Genomic DNA, 17,526 nt, shown 5'->3' with positions numbered 1-17,526 from the left:
GCATTTGCGTTTGATTTTTTTGTTTTGTTTTTTGAGATGGAGTCTGCTCTGTCGCCCAGGCTGGAGTGCGGTGGCACGATCTCGGCTCACTGCAAGCTCCGCAACCCGGGTTCACGCCATTCTCCCGCCTCAGCCTCCCGAGTAGCTGGGACTACAGGTGCCTGCCACCACGCCCGGCTAATTTTGTTTTTGTATTTTTAGTAGAGACGGGGTTTCACCATGTAGCCAGGATGATCTCCATCTCCTGACCTCGTGATCTGCCTGCCTCGGCCTCCCAAAGTGCTGGGATTAGAGGCGTGAGCCACTGCACCCGGCCTGCATTTGTTAAAAAACAAAGAATCTCACAGCACAAAGAGTGTCACTTAATATATGCAAATTTTAAAACAACAACAACAACAAAGTAGGTGTTCTGGGGATCCTGGGATGGAATGCAGAATGTGATAAAAAATCTAAAGTACTACAAATGTATAAAGCCACTTCACTCTAGGGAGTGGGAAAAACGTGCTGACATAAGCATCTTAGAAAATGGATGGGCCTTCTGTGGTGGCTCACACCTGTAATCCCAGCACTTTAGGAGGTCAAGGTGGGCGGATCACCTGAGGCTGGGAGTTTGAGACTAGCCTGGCAAAAATGGTGAAACCCCGTCTCTACTAAAAAGACAAAAATTAGCTGGGCATGATGGCAGGTGCCTGTAATCCCAGCTATGCAGGAGGCTGAGGCGGGAGAATCGCTTGAACCTGGGAGGTAGAGGTTGCAGTGAGCCGAGATCATGCCACTGCACTCCAGCCTCAGCCTGGGCAAGAAGAGCAAAACTCCATCTCAAAAAAAAAAAAAAGAAAAGAAAAAGAAAGAAACAAAATGCATGAAGACTGAAAGGAAGAGAAACTGCAAACAACTCATGTGATCTGGTTGGTATAGCTGTTTCCTACAGGAAATGGGATAACGATTCTGATATTGATAGAGAATAAATGTATATTGGAACTAGACAGTTAAGCAAATGGATGACAAATGACAGGAGCCTAGTTTCTCACTATTAAAGTGGTAGGTTACATGTAAGCAAAGGGAGAAGGCCAGAATGATCATGTGATAAAAGAATTGAGTCGTAGACATCAGTATGAACTAACACTTATACACATTACATTTAGAAATATTTATAGTTATGTCTATACACAGCTTTGTATACACACATTTATTTATTTGCTCTGTAAGCTAAGACAGTCTAGAACCAATGATATCCCAGCAGAAATGAGCACATCTAACACTCAAGTCTTCAATTCTTGGGTTTTTGTTCATGACCCGGGATCCAGGAGTTGGGCCCTGGGGCTGGGCATTGTGTAGCCTCCGGGGTGGTGCTGAGCATCCATTCCCACTCTCCTGCAGCTGAGGACCCATCCCTTGACTTGGGCCACCTGGAGGCAAGAACATGGTCACCCACTTTAATCACATGGTCCCTATCGCATAATCAGAGGGCGCTGTGGGTTTTAACTCTTCAAGCTTGATGTGTAAATAATTCGACATAAATATGATATAGTGACTAGAAGTCTTTTATTTATTTATTTTGAGAGAGAGAGTCTCTGTTGCCCAGGCTTGGAGTGCAGCGGCACAAACAATCAAACAATAACCAAAATCCAGAAGACTGAAAAAGTCAAATGCTGTCAAGGATGTGGAGCAACAGGACCTCTCATTCCTTGTTTGTGGCACAATCAGTTTACTGTACCCACGAACTCCCGGGTGCAAGTGATCCTCCCACAATCAATCTCCCAAGTAGCTGGGGCCACAGACATGCACCACCATGCCTGGCTGATTGGTTTTATTTTTACAGAGATGAATGTTCTCTGTGTTGTCTAAGCTGGTCTCAAACTCCTGGGATCAAGCGATCCTCCTATCTCGGTCTCCCAAAGTGCTGTAAGTACAGGCATGAGGTCCTGCACCCAGCCTGGAAGTCTTTATAGATAAGTTCAATTTAACTGTTTCTCCATCTGCTCTACTCAGCCAAGTTTCCCTCTCAGTCCAAGGGAGAGAACTGCAGCTCAGTCCCATCCAGGATGGCTGCAGATTACCCAGCGCCACCGCCATACTCCAGATGCTGCTCAACGAGGAAGGGATCCTGAGGCCTGGCAGCTGGCGCTCTCAGCAACCTTGAAGCCCTCTAAACGGGACCCGCCATCCGTGCCTGTCAGAACTGTAGCCACTACCTGCACTTGGCACATAGGCAAATACGGCCAAGCAACCCCAAACTCCCCTCTTCCCCTCTGGGCCCAGGCAGCGCTGAACCTGCCACTCAGCTCCATCCTGGCGACTGCACAGTCCCCAGAGCCTGCAAACCAGCGCTCAGGGCGCGAACCAAGGAAAGGCAGGGCCTAGAGTGGGAGGGCGTGTGCCACTCAGTGACCCTCAGGCCATCGGGCCCAGCCCTGCAGCCTCTACCATGGGCTCAGCTGCAGCTGGCATTTGAAGGTGGCAGCAGCAGTGGCAACCCCAGAACATGTCCGCCCCACCAGCAGGCGAACCCCAGGGTCGGACAACGCCACTGCACCTAAGTCAGGCAGTGGGACCTCAGTTGCAGGAGGGTGGGAACCTGCCGCAAAGCCTCATGGCCGCAGGTGTACAGGGCCCAGTGGTGGCGAGCCTGCACTGCTAGCGCAAGCTGAGGAAGAGCAGAGCCCCGGGTGGAAGGGCGATGTACTCGGCGATGCTCAGTGGTCTGGGCCCAGCTCTGTAGCCTCTACCATGGGCTCAGCTGCAGCTGCCACCTGAACGTGGCAGGTGGCAGCAGAGGCTGCAACCCCGACCCTGCCAGCGCCACCAACAGCGTGGATACTTGGGCCAGAAGCCTCCAGGGCGCCTAAGTCAGTGGTTGGGTCCCTGGCTGCAGGAGGGTGGGAACCGACGCTCAGCGCCACCCCAGAGGCTGCACGATGCCCAGCACCAGGGCCCAGCTCCTGGATCTCAGGTTGAGGAGGGGCCAGGGGCGGCTCTGTCAAGCAGGCCGTGTGGCAGGGAGCCCCCCACGTTCCGCTCCAGGGAGCCCCGCCAGCCCGACAGCACCTCAGTGGCAGGTGCCACCTGCACGCGGTGCTGGGCGAAGCGCAGCCCGGCCGGTTTCCCGCCTCGCCTGTCTCCCCGGTCTGCTGAGTTGCGCATGCTCTGTTGCCTAACGGTTCTGCTCAGCTGCCTAATGGTTTTGCGCAGCGATTTTCTCCCAGGAGAGGCTGGAGTGTCCAAAAGCTTGGCCCGACTGAGATTTCTACTGGTGTCAGGGCGGGTGCGGGGACTGAAGAAGGGCGAGGGCGAGAGGCGGGGACTGGGGAAGGGCGAGCAGCGGGAGGTGCGGGCTCTCTCTAGCAGGTGGCTGCAGCCATGGAGAGGCTCTCTGCCGCCGCTGTCAAGGGCCAGACGGGCCCGGAGCGCCCGAGCCCCTTCAGTCAGCTGGTCTACACCAACAATGGCTCTTACGTGATTCACCATGGGGATCTCAGGAAGATCCACAAAGCTGCCTCCCGGGGCCAAGCCTGGAAGCTGGAGAGGATGATGAAGACGACGACAATGGACCTGAACATAAGAGATGCGAAGAAGAGGTACCAGACCGTGCCTGAGCCGGGGCTGCAGGAGGAGGAGGCGGCTGTGGGAGGATCGCCCCTTCAGAGTGGGGGCTGGGGGTCCTGGGGACAAGGGGAGCAGGTGGAGGAGTGGCGGGCAGCGGGGCAGCTGTCCTGGGCCCCGAGGTCTTGATCTTCTTCCCGGGCAGGCCACCCAGGCCTTGCATGGGGGGGCCCTGCAGGGCGGAGGGCACAGGCCACCTTAAAATCAACCTCAAACTTTAGTTAGCTGCTTTCTCCTTCACTCCCACTTCCTCTCACAGAGCACTGTGTAGAGAATTTTAAAGTGATTTAACTTACAAAATTAAGTACATACAGGGTTTTACTTTTAATGTACAGGTTTTAAAAGATGTTAGATACATTATGAAATGGTGCATAATGAAATAATTCCCATAATATATTAACTTCTTGGCTAAAAATTTTTTGGATAAAGTCCAGTATCCATTTCAATATCAATGAATGTCTATGTAAATATAATCTTTGCTGAGGGACCTTAGAAGGTAACTTTGAGGTGGGAAGATGGTTTATGTTTTCGAATTTAAGAAGACTCATTTTTCTCAAGATGTAAGTTCTTTATCAGTTTTACATAAACCAAATAAAATCATCAACATTTTAACATTTTTAAAATTACACACTCTGTCTTTTACTATTGTGATGACATTTAAAAATTTTTGTAACGGAGTAGAAAAGTCTTGCTCTTCTAGATTTCAAAATGTGCTATTAATTTGCACAAAATGGGCCACGGCCAGGCACGGTGGATCATGCCTGTAATCCCAGCACTTTGGGAGGCCGAGGTGGGTGGATCACGAGGTCAGGAGATCAAGACCATCCTGGCTAACACGGTCTCTACTAAAAATACAAAAAATTGGCCGGGCATGGTGGCGGGCACCTGTAGTCCCAGCTACTCGGGAGGCTGAGGCAGGAGAATGGTGTGAACCTGGGAGGTGGAGCTTGGAGTGAGCCGAGATCGCACCACTGCACTCCAGCCTGGGTGACAGAGCGAGATTCCGTCTCAAAATAATAAATAAATAAATAAATAAATAAATAAATAAATAAAATTTGAAAAAGGAAAAAAAAAAAGTCCAGGCGTGCTGGCTCATGCCTGTGGTCCCAGCACTTCGGGCGGCCGAGGCAGGTGGATCACCTGAGGTCAGGAGTTCAAGACTAGCCTGGCCAATATGGTGAAACCCCGACTCTACAAAAATACAAAAATTAGCCAGGCACGATGTCGGTAGCCTGTAAGCCCATCTACTCGGGAGGCTGAGGAGCGAGAATCGCTTGAAACTGGGAGGTGGAGGTTGCAGAGAGCTGAGATCCCATCACTGCACTCCAGCCTGGGCGACAGAGTGAGACTGTGTCTCAAAAATAAATACATAAATCACAAATTCTTTGATAACGGCTGAAAAGACAGGTAAATGAATACAACAGAGTAGAAAATCCAGAAACACCCGAATATCTAAGAATTTAGAACTTGATAATGCTCACACTTTATACTAGTAGGGAAAGAATAGTTTCATAAGGGAAATGCCTGCTTTTTGGAGAAAACTAGATTTTTATGCCACAAAGTAAATTTCTGACGGAATATAGATTAATTTTTTTAGTATACAAAATGATAAAAGCACCAGAAGAAAACATAAATGCCTATTTACACAGGTACATTTTTATGTTGACAACACCTTTCTAAGAAGCTCAGAAGCAAGCAGTCTGAAGGATAATTAAGCAAAACAAAATTAAATTAAACTGTAATGAGAAAAAATAAAAGGCCGCATACTTGTAAAATATTTACTACACATGTATGTGCGTGTGTGTATACATATTCGATTTAAAAATCGTCCTTTTATAGATAATTCACTTAAATCAACAAAAAACCCTCTAATTTAAAATTGAGCAATTTAAATTAGAGATCTAAATTGCAGGTCTAAAAATAGTACTTTTCTTCTAATTTAAAATTGGAAAAGTATTTTCTTAAGATCTATAAGTGACCTATGCACACAGAAAACAATATTTAGTGTTCCTGGTTACAGAAGGCATTTAAGTTAAAAGAGGAATCAAACACTGCTTTCTATCTACAAAGTTTATGAGGAAAAAGAGCAGTGATATTTACACTGCTGTTTAAAGTTTAAGTTGCAGATAACTTTTCAAATAGACAATTTGGTGGTAAGAACCATATTATTAAGAAGAATCCATATAATGACTTTTATAAATACATTTCAGTGAATTTACAGCATGGGATAATATGTGACCACTGAAGGTAGAAATATGTAGAGAAGTAGGTGACATTTGAAAATGTATTTTGGTGTGTCAAGTGAGGGTAAAGTTCAGTTTGATTATACATACACACAGACTACAGTCTTGTGTTATCTGAAATTGTGTATGAAACATGATAAAATTTGTTATTTGAGGGCATTTGTTTTAATATAAAATGTTTTTCCTTTTTATTTTCCTTGATTTCCAAATTGAGCATGTACAATGCTATTAGAAAAAGTTTATTATTAATGAAATAATTTTTGGGAAGAGCAGGAATATAATTTTGCACCAATGAAAACAATTTCTCACTTTCCATATTTTAATTTTTTCTGTGTGGATTAGTATATTCTGTGAACTTTTAGCATCTTCAAAAGACAATCTTTTTACCTGTGCTTGTTGATTTACATATACATCTTATTAGACACATATTTTTATTATATATAGATTTATTACATATATGTCAATAATTATGGATTAATTAGTGTAGTTTTATTATTAAGAAAATAAAATAGAAAATATAAGTGCTTTATTTATAGCAGTTTTTTTAAGGTATTGAACTTCTCAACTGTATTTATCCTTTTAATCAATTTATCACATGTAAGCTGAATGCCTATTATGTAGAAGATACATTAACTCTCAAGATCCTTTCATCCTTAAAAATTTTACATTTACCTGCTCAGCCTTAGCAAAGTGAGAGATTTAAAGTTGGAGTACTAGGACTGAATCTCAATTGAAGCTTTTCCTCTCATCTTTAAAACAAAAACACTTCTGAAGTAAGAAACTAGTAAAAGATAACTACCAACCACGATTTTGGAAATTTATAACAGCTTTAAATAGTAATATTAATCATTGGAAATACCTAATTTACATGCATTCTATAAATTTAAATATGAATTTACATGCATTCTATAAATCTAAATATGAAATAAAATGATCCATACCTACTTTAATCCCAAGTTTTCTTTGGCTTGAAGTTTTAAAAATATTAAAGAAGTACTTTGTTTTAACAGTTTGTTTTTATTTCAACTCTCCTTTTGTGTAGCACTCTTAAAAGCTAAAATTTCTTTAAGTGTTAATCCTATGACTAGGACTGCCATCATCCTGTTGTATACACCATATGCCACTTCATGGAAGGCACCGTGAATTGTGTGATGCCTCCTTATTTATGTAACAATAAAAGATTGTTTAAATTTCTGCAGAATATACTTGTAACAAATAATGACTTATAAGTGGCATTTCAATGTCAGAGATGTTAAAATATGAGAAATAGAGTATCTTAGAATTATTAAACTACAGGTTTATCTCTAACCTTTAAAACATACCACAAAGTAGGCATAATTGTACCATTTTACTTAAAATGTTTTCTTTGTTAAGTAGTAGAAATAATTACAATATCTAACAATTACTGAGCAGTTACATGTGCTAGGAATTCTTTGAAAAACGTTGCACACATTCTCATGAGGCATCACAGTGATGTCCTGTGAGATAACTGCTGTATTCATCTTCACTTCATTCATGAGAAAATTGAGGCACAGAAATGTTAAGTGATAGCTAGAAGGTGAAAGACTTTAAAGTAATATTCAAGCCCATGTTGAACTGAATCAAAGGCCAAACTCTTTCTATTCAAATAGGCCACTCTTTCATTAATGTAGTGAGTAATAAGAGTGAATGAATGTTGTACTTTCTTCAGGAGAATATTAAATATTTGTTTTGAAGGCAGAGAAAGAGCATGGTATTTAATGTTGACAATTACATAAATCATTATATGTTTTGAGACAGTGGACTAAAATTTCCTAAAAAGTCTTCTCACTCTCGTAGGACTGCTCTACACTGGGCCTGTGCCAATGGCCACGCAGAAGTAGTAACACTACTGGTAGATAGAAAATGCCAGCTTGACGTCCTTGATGGTGAAAACAGGACACCTCTGATGAAGGTAAATGGTAGCCAGTTCTTTCAGCAGGAGATGGATTTGGTTTAAATACATAGAATAAAGATGAATTTATCTCATTGAAATATAACTAGTTTGTGAAACCTGTGGAATATTTATTTATATTTCCTATAATTTATAATTTACTTCTTGCTTTAATACTAACAGGCTCTGCAATGCCAGAGGGAGTCTTGTGCAAATATTCTCATAGATTCTGATGCTGATCCAAATATTGTAGATGTGTATGGCAACACAGCTGTCCATTATGCTGTTTATAGTGAGAATTTGTCAGTGGTGGCAAAATTGCTGTCCTAAGGTGCAGACATCGAAGTGATGAACAAGGTAGACGTTAACCAATGCTATTTTCAAAATATTTGAAATCCATTTGTTTTAACATTAACATATGTAAATTGTTTTATATTTGGAAGCTCAAACATTCCTGTTTTTCTATGAAAATAGTTTGACAAAACTTAATTGTCTAGGATTTTGCTTTAAACATTAATATTTTTACAAGAACTATTAGTATGGCTTTTCTGTGCATTATGATAAATATTTGAATTTGTTAAAGGTAAAACATTTTCAAATATTCTTTAGCACCCAAGTTTTTGTTTCTTTCCAGTTAGTGTAAAACTACAGGAAATTAAAATTTGCCTGCATAAATTGAGTCAACATGTAAAATTTCAGAGACATGCAGAAATCTGGATTTCTTCTTAAAGGATTGAATCTGGTGTCTCTTGAGCCCATATGACTGTTTGGTATGCTATGAAGACATTCTAGCTTTACATAAAGCATATGTTTCCAGTTTGCTACTGTGCCCACCTAGTTACATCACTTATTCAACTTACCTCTTTTGCCTCTGTAAATATTTCAGTTATCAATTTCTCTCTCATAGTATATTTTGGTAAAGATTTCAAGTTATCAAAGACAGTTTATAGGTGTTTATAATATATAGTTTATATTTTACATTAATTCATTAATAATGGGGTAGTCTTCTAGAATTTAGAATATTTTTTAAATGATTATTTTTCTTCATATAAACCATAAATAATCATCTTCTATTAGAAGGCCTTTAAGCCTTTTTAGATTAATCATGGTTATATTTGAATAGGTTATGCATATTGCAGGAAATATTATATCTTTCTCCGCAGAATTGTCCCTTAAAATTCAAGTGATTTAGTGGCTTCTATTTTGCTAAGCCATATACATGAGTTAGAACTTTCATTAATAAGCCATTTTATTCATGCTTCTGATATTTTGCCAAAAAATAGTATCAATTACAGTAGAAACCAGAATAAAAATGGATTATTGCATTTGAAGAAGTAGATATGCATTAGGATCCTAGGAGTATCATTATAATAGAGAATAAAATTTTATACTGAATTTCTTTCCTTTATTTCTTTTTTTTTTGAGACGGAGCCTTGCTCTGTCACCAGGCCAGAGTGCGGTGGTGTGATCTCGGCTCACTGCAATCTTTGCCTCCCTGGTTCAAGCGATTCTCCTGCCTCAGCCTCCTAAGTAGCTGGGATGCAGGCATGTGCCACCATGCCCAGCTAAATTTTTTGTATTTTTAGCAGAGATGGGGTTTCACCATGTTGACCAGGATGGTCTCGATCTCCTGACCTTGTGATCTGTCTGCCTTGGCCTCTCAATGTGCTGGGATTACAGGCATGAACCACCTCACCTGGGCTTTTATACTGAATTTCTAATAGCTGAGATAAAATCCTATTGTCTGGTAATAGGATAAACCCCATGGACCATTTAATAATGAGCAATCAAAGTTTATTTGAAGCCAACCTCTTTTAATTTAGAGCCACTTCCTTATTGACCCATTTAGAGCAGAAGTGCCTGACATTGGCATTTGGAATCTTGGGATCATTGACAGAAGAGAATCAAGTGAGTTTGTATCACCCAGAGGAAACCTCCCTTTTTGGGGGGAAGCTTTCAGAACTGCATCCCTGAAATTCTATTTGTCAAATGTTAATGTTTGCCACAAAAATATACTGTCAATAGGGATTAGGTAAAGTTCAATTCATTTCTTGAATAAAGAACATTTAATTCACAGTTTTATAACATTTCTTGAACATAGATAATGGTGGAATCTGTTGGGGTACAGTGCTTCTGGTAAGGTAATTATTCTTTGGAATATAGTTGAAGAAACACTGTTCTAGAGGTAATAATTTAGATTACTAACTTAGTAAAAAATAAAATATTTACCACTATGTCTTAGGGTTTAAGGATATAGAGGTAAAAGATACAGACCCTGCCCTCAAGAAGCTCTTGGTTTACATGGGAAACAATAAAATCATTACAGTATAATGATAACCAGAGTTGATGTAGTGATGCAGAGGCTGAATGTTTACAAGAGAAGGTGCAGTACATGGGAAAGCACAGAAAAGTGAGAAAGAAGGGATTGCTATTGATTTACTTTCCATTGTTTAAGTTCATAGGATATTATATAAGGTATTCAATTCAGCTGAGAAATATGTAATTTCATGAATTATAAATTGTTTTTGCTGTTTTACAGGCTGGCCACACACCACTTTTACTAGCATAAGGAAAAGAAGTGAGCAAATTGTGGAATTTTTACTGACAAAAAATGCAAATGCAAATGCAGTTGATAAGTTTAAATGGTATAGTAGATTTTTTTATTAAAAGACACTTGAGTAGTGTGCTAGAGTAAAAACACTCAAGTCAGAAATATTAAATTAATAACATTTACTTAAAATTATTAGATTATACAGAAAAATACCAACACAAATTATCAGTTAGGAAGAAAAGCAATTATTTGGACTGGTCAACATAAAGAACAGTATATAGTAGGATTTTCTTCTTTTATTATATTGACTGATTCTTATTTGTAATCTGATGTTTTTTGTTGCATTCTCTTCTATTAGCTAAAGTGGTTCTGTATTAGTTTTAAGAAGTATGAATTTTTAGTTTACTTTATAATTCAGTATTGAATTATTAACACCTTTATAGTATTTTTCTAACTTCTGTTTTTCATACACTTTTAAAAATGCAATATTTGCTGGGTATGGTAGCTGTCATCTGTTATCCCAGCACTTTGGGAGACCAAGTGGGTAGATCACCTGAGGCCAGGAGTTTGAGACTAGCCTAGCCAACATGGTAAAACCCCATCTCTATGAAAAATATAAAAATTAGCCAAGCATGGTGGCACATGCCTGTAGTCCCAGCTACTCATGACAATATAATTCCTAATATTGTTTTAAGTCTTCAGATTGCTCTCACTTGTCTGACTTCTAGCTAATTTTGAAGTACAAAATATTATATCAGACTAAGGAGGAAATAGATAATTCTTCACTTAAAACTTTGCCTATTTTAGGTTAGTGAACAGAACATATTTTCTTGCCCCTCAGTGGACTTTATGTTAGCCAATTCTACTATGCCATATCCCAGTGAGACATGAGTCTTTTCACCCCTTCCTTTTAGCCTTGGTCGTGATTTACAAGGATAAACACTTGAGCACTCAAGATACTTAACATTTGTTAATACATGTAAATGGTTAATTCTACACTGACAGGCACATATTAAATTGGTTCTGTTCCTAATAATGAAGTTATCTCTTTGTTATTTTAGCACAGCCCTCATGCTTGCCATATGCCGTGGATCATCAGAGATAGTTGGCATGGTTCTTCAGCAAAATGTTGACATCTGTGCTGAAGATACGTGTGGAATGATTGCAACGTTATGCTGTTGCTTGTGGATTTAATCTGTAAGTGTTTACATTTAAAGACTAGGTGAGATTTTATAGTTTTTTACAGGTAGTTTTTGAATGACAGTGAGTTAGTTCACTTCATCAGCCAGAAACCAGGCAAAAAGCTATACTAGTTAGAAGGAGTAATGGCTCCAGGATTCTTTATTTTAGGGCTTTAGGGATGCTAATGTTGTCTACTTGATTTGAAGTATAACCCCTATGCATGGGATAAACATAATGTCACAATTTTGGTTTTTCTAATTAGTTATTTGTGTCTCAAAATGTCCACTTTAAGCAGAAAACCTGACAGTGTCCCCTGGGGACTGTCTTCCATACCTTCATTCTTGAATCTTTTAAAAGAATCTGAACCTAAGTCCAAGGAAGACATTCCTTTTGTACAAGTCAGAAGGATTGAGGGGGGAGGGTGGGAAATGGCCATTCTCTTTATTTTGTTGTTTCCATTGATTCTGTTGCTGCATCATTGCCATTGAAACTGCTTCTGCAGTCTGGTAATGATTGACCTTTGTGACCAGGATGCCCTTACTAACGCAGATCTCTCAGTCTTCATGGTGTAGACTTCGAAGTTATTACATGTTTTTAAAGTTCACGTACATATTCTCAGCCATTGTTTCCAAAGTACCAGCACCCCACTCTGGCAGCTAGAACTTTTAGCTTTAGCCACACACATTGTGAGCAAATTGACCCTTCTTCTCACACTCAAAACCTGACGTGAAACCCACATCTTAGCCTGGATATGGCCTAGACCTTCATGGTAAGTTATCCTTTGAGTGGCTTTTTTCTATTTTCTCTAGCCAATATTAGTTGTGGTAGTTTGAAACTGTAACTCAGGTTGAAATAATGTTACAGGAAGAAATTAGAGATCCATTTTGTCTTTGTTACCAGATCTATATCCCTGGCCCTTTATATCCTGTGTAGCACCATTTTGTAGGTAGTGGAAGGTCTCATCTTATTCTGTAAAATCCCATGTCATCTTTCCCAAGTTGTAGTGGGTTCCAACTTGTGGTTGTCCCTTCAAGTGATTCTTTTTTCCTAAAAGTAAAAATCTCCCATGCTACTTACATCTCTACCTCGAGTTTTTAAAATATTTTCAAATGCTGCATCACCATGAAGCCATTCAATAGACTTCACTAAATCTCAAGTAAGTTGGTTAGATTTAACAGAGCTAAGCCTCATCATTCACTGATCAGTCTTCATGTATAAAAGTAAGGATTTGTGCTGGCTTCAGTGGTACATATAGTAAAATTGAAACAACGTTGAGAAGATCAGCATGGTCCCTGCACAAGGATGACATAGAAATCTGTAAAGTGTTGCATATTTCTTGCAGTCCCCAAAAGGACATTTTACTCCTTTCTAACTAGCTCCAAGGAAATGGTGTGAGTCAAAGCAAAATGGGTGACACCCAGTATTGCAATTGTGATTTTCATACAAAAAAATATTTATGTAAGGTGATCTATGAAATGAGATGTGGTAACACATAGGATCTTGTGTGCAATATTTTGTTAGTAGGGATCTCAGAAATGAGAAAATACCAACTTGCATCTTCTTTGTGGAACTTACAAAAAATAAAGGTAGCGTTTTGTCTTCCACAGCAGCTGGAAATGAACATAGTGACTAAGCATCATTCTAACAAAGATTTGTTGGTTCAGAGTTTAAGGAGGTAGATAAAGAGTAGCAGTAGTCCAAGCCAGATGCTGACATCTATTATTTTCTGCCCTTGGTGTGGCTGATGAGCTCAGTAATAGAGTATAATTAGGTTATCTGATTTAATGATTTAATATATTTATAAATACATTTCATTACAAAATATAAAATAGCTTAGATGCTCTGAATTACAAGCCACAAAGAATAGAACATCTAATATCCAAAAGTAGGAATTAATAACAGAAAATTGCAATATTTGAATATTATAACCTATGAAGAAACACATTTGTGTTTTTTTTTTTTTTTTGTAATTTAATTTATGTAAAGACATGGTCTCCCTATGTTGTCCACACTGGTCTTGAACTTCTGGACTCAAGCAATCCTCCTGTCTCAGCATCCCAAATTGCTTGCATCACAAGCATGAGCCACTGCACCAGGCCAATATATTGGGTTTTATTGGGAATTTTAAAATAGTTTCAGCAATAAGGTTCAAGAACAAATTATTTTTTTGCTTTACTTTTTATTTTAAGAATTTTAAAAATGTTATCTTGTTAAATCTTTATAATAGCATAGTGAAATAAGGCCCTAAAATCCTCATTGTTAGAAGACATTGAGTCTAAGGAAGCAACTTGTTCAAGAAAAAATACCTGCTGGTAGCCACGCTAGGATTTATTCTGAGTTAAGGACATTTTCCATATGTCAAGCTACCTCTAGTTAATTTACTGAGTAACACTGCCCTCACTTCATGAGTGTTTTATCTTTCTTCTTCTTTAATTAGAAGCTTAATAAGTTCATAGAGCTTACAAACTTAAAGTCTATGGAAAAAGTAATGTTCTGATGTTAGCTCTAATATTGTCTGAAATACTCTAAGAACTTAATAAATTTGGTAAATGTTTTTTATATCAATGTTAAAATAGTAATTTTATTTATTTCATTTTTATACATAGCATTGATCAACAACTTTTGGAATATAAACAAAAGATATCTAAAAATTCTCAAAATAGCAATCCAGGTAAGACCTCTGATAGTAAACTACACTTGGTGGTGCTACCATGAGATTATAGGAGTGTTGATCACAAAAGAACTATTAAAAAAGCAATGTGTAAGTAGCATGTGTTTACATATATACCTATATGTAAGTGTTTTTATATATACATAGCTTTGATTTAATTTTTTAGTTTATAATTCAGAATTAAGAATTTAGTTGGGCAACCCGCTCGGGTCCCCTTCCACACTGTGGAAGCTTTGTTCTTTTGCTCTTTGCAATAAATCTTGCTAGTAAAAAAAAAAAAAAAAAAAAAAAAAAAAAAAAAAAAAAAAAAAAAAAAGAATTTAGTTTTAGGTGGTTTATAATCTAAAAAATATTATCTGAAAAAATATTTGTTTAATTGTGGTCCCTAATATCCTATATAAAACTTTTGTATAAATGAGTAAAACAATTTTAAGTTTATATATTGTATGTTTCCTCAACTGTCATAACAATTTATGCTTGTTATAAAATGTATAATCCTTGGTGTGATTGATGAGCTCAGTAATAGGGGTTTATCAGCTTATCCAATTTAATGAATTAATATATTTATAAATAAACTTTATTACAAATTATAAACTAGCTTAGATGCCTTGGATTACAAGCCATAAATAATAGAACATCTAATAATGAAAAGTAGGAATTAATAACAGAAAACTGCAACATTTGAATATTATAACCTATAAAGGAACACAGTTAAACAAACTGTTAAATAAACAAGTATTTGTTTGTTTATTAAACATAAACAAACATATAAAATGATTATTTGTTAAATAAAAAATAAATTATTTGTTTGTTTCTTTATTGTAGAGACATGGTCTCCTTATGTTGCCCAGGCTGGTCTCGAACTTCTGTGCTTTAATTTTTACAATAAATGATTTGCATTTAGAGAATTAGAATTAATTACAGTTGAGTCTTGAGCAAGATGAGAGTTAGGGTGCTGATCCCCTCATGCAGCTGAAAATCTGCTTTATATGAAAATCTGTTTCTTTTGACTCCTCCAAAACTCTACTAATTTTCTACTGTTGACCTGGAGCCTGAAAAAAGGTGAAAGCATAAGCAGTCAATTAACCCATAGTTTCTATTTTACATGTACTATATATTGTATTCTTAGAATAAAGTGAGCTGGAGAAAAGAAGCTGTTATAAAGAGGAAGAAATATATTCACTATTTATTAGATGGAAGTGAATTATTATACATAAAGGACTTCATTCTCATTGCCTTCACATTGAGTAGGCTGATAAGGAGGAGGCAGAGGAGAGATTTGTCTTGGTATTTTGCAGTGGCAAAGGAAAAGAAAAATCTGTCTATTAGTGGGCTTCTAGAGTGAAAACCCTTATTCAAAGATCAACTGTGTGGCATAGTGACTTGTGTCACTAAAAAAGTAACTATCTTTAGAATTTGGAGCTCAATAATACTTTTCTTGCACCATAAATGAATGTCAATAAGAATTAACATAACTTAGCGAGGGTGCATCAGTACCAATAGGAGATTATTTTTCAAAGATACCTACTGAGTGCAGAAGTCAGAAAAGCAATTCTTTGTTGAGAAGCACAGGTTATGTTACATAGTCTTGTACCAACAAGGTCTCACTATTATCAACTTCGTTCCCTCTAAGTTGAAACCAAATAAGATATATTTACTTCATTAGAACAAGATGTGTTGTTCTATCTGCTGGATAATTAGTGTGTTAATAGTAATTTTGGTACAACAAGTTACTCTGTTCCTACTAGCCAAAATAGTATCATTATAAATATTCAACTAGCTCAACTCTAGGCTCAACAAATTATAATAAAAGTGGAAAAAATTTTCACAATAACAAAAGTGCTACTGTGATACATAAATGTGAAACAATACATTGTACAATATGAACTGTATGAGCACATCTTTAATTTATTACATATGTATCAAAGGACTTCTATAAGTTAGATTTTGCAAGTTGCAGGAGACCAAGATGGAATACACATAGTCTGGGTCTTTAAGGTGCTCATAATACAATAGAGCTGTCTCTATTGAATTTCTGAATTTTTCCAACAGAATTTCCTAACAATGTTTTTTATTTGTTTATCCACTTGTCCACTTAACAAATAACTGTCAGGTATCTTTAAGGTACTAAGCATCTTTCTTGTTATTATCATTGTCATTTTTTATTATTTACTACTTTATTAAGGTACTAAGCATTTTTCTTGTTATTATCATCTTTTTTATTATTTACTACTTTATTTAGTGCTTACTCTGTGCCAGAACCCCTTTGGGAGCTTATAATTATCACTTATTATGTCATTATCATATTCAGTCTGTGTCAGACATTTTATATCCAACGTGAAGAATTTAAGCTTTAAAAAGTTTGGTAGTGTCCAGGAGCGGTGGCTCACTCCTGTAATCCTAGCACTTTGGAAGGCCAAGGCAGGAGGATTGCTTGAGCTCAGGAGTTTGGGACCACCCTGACTAACATGGTGAAATCCCATCTCTACTAAATACAAAAAATTAGCTGGGCCTGGGTGGCATGCATATGTAATCCCAGCTACATGGGAGGCTGAGGTAGGAGAATTTCATGAACAGGAGGCGGAGGTTGCAGTGATCTGCTGAGATCATGCCACTGCCCTCTAGCCTGGGCGACAGTGCGAGGCTCTTGTCTCAAAAAAAAAAAAAAAAAAAAAAGGAGAAAACAAAAGTTTGGTAGTGTTTAAGGAAAGCAAGCTGAATGAGTAGAAGTTTTCCAAGTAAAGAGTCAGAAGGATAATATTTAGCAGAAGGAAAATTTAACCAGACTTTGTGTTTGGCAGAAGGAACATCTGAAGGAACACCTGACGAGGCTGCACCCTGGGCGTAAAGAACACCTGACATGGCTGAAAGCTTGGTGGAAAGAACACCTGACGAATAGGATACAGCGAATTCCTCTTCAAAGATTTTAGCCTGTAAAAATCCTTTAAAATTCAAGAGGGGGAAGATTAAGTACAATGAGTTCTGAGTTCCTCATCAAAGAGCAAACATGTCAGTATGTTCAGCTTCTCTGTTCTTTGTTCTCCGTTTTAAAGTTTAACTTCCTCGTACGTTATGCCTCCTTGCCCCTAGTTTCATTAAACAACCCCCTTCTAGCTTCTAACACCTGTTTTGTCTTTAGTCATTCTTAGTCACCTGCTCTGTCCTCAGTCATCCTTAGACACCTGCTCTGTAACTGTCTTTCCCGCTGAAAGTACTCACCCTGGCACTCCAGCTCATACTCCTGCTCTCTTTGAAATAGCCCATCTGAATTAGCTAAGAGTGTGCAGTCCAACCCTATCCAATAGGGAAAAGACACAACAGTAGGGACTAGCTGTATTAGGAATAAGAACACTTTCCCCTCCCT

At 38.2% G+C, this 17,526-nt stretch overlaps 1 non-coding gene and 1 pseudogene across 1 annotated transcript; both read left to right on the top strand.

Annotated features, from left to right (window-relative positions):
- Positions 1-2,360: 2,360 nt before the first annotated feature.
- LOC129393072 (putative ankyrin repeat domain-containing protein 30B-like) lies at positions 2,361-17,061 on the top strand (annotated as a pseudogene).
- LOC117978575 (U6 spliceosomal RNA) lies at positions 12,722-12,828 on the top strand. The gene has a single exon (XR_004669271.2). It is a non-coding gene; the product is annotated as a U6 spliceosomal RNA (small nuclear RNA).
- Positions 17,062-17,526: the final 465 nt, after the last annotated feature.

This window comes from Pan paniscus, chromosome 11 (assembly GCF_029289425.2).
Source record: "Pan paniscus chromosome 11, NHGRI_mPanPan1-v2.0_pri, whole genome shotgun sequence".
In the NCBI taxonomy this organism is placed as follows: domain Eukaryota; kingdom Metazoa; phylum Chordata; class Mammalia; order Primates; family Hominidae; genus Pan; species Pan paniscus.
This window is presented reverse-complemented; position numbering and strand designations above follow the sequence as displayed.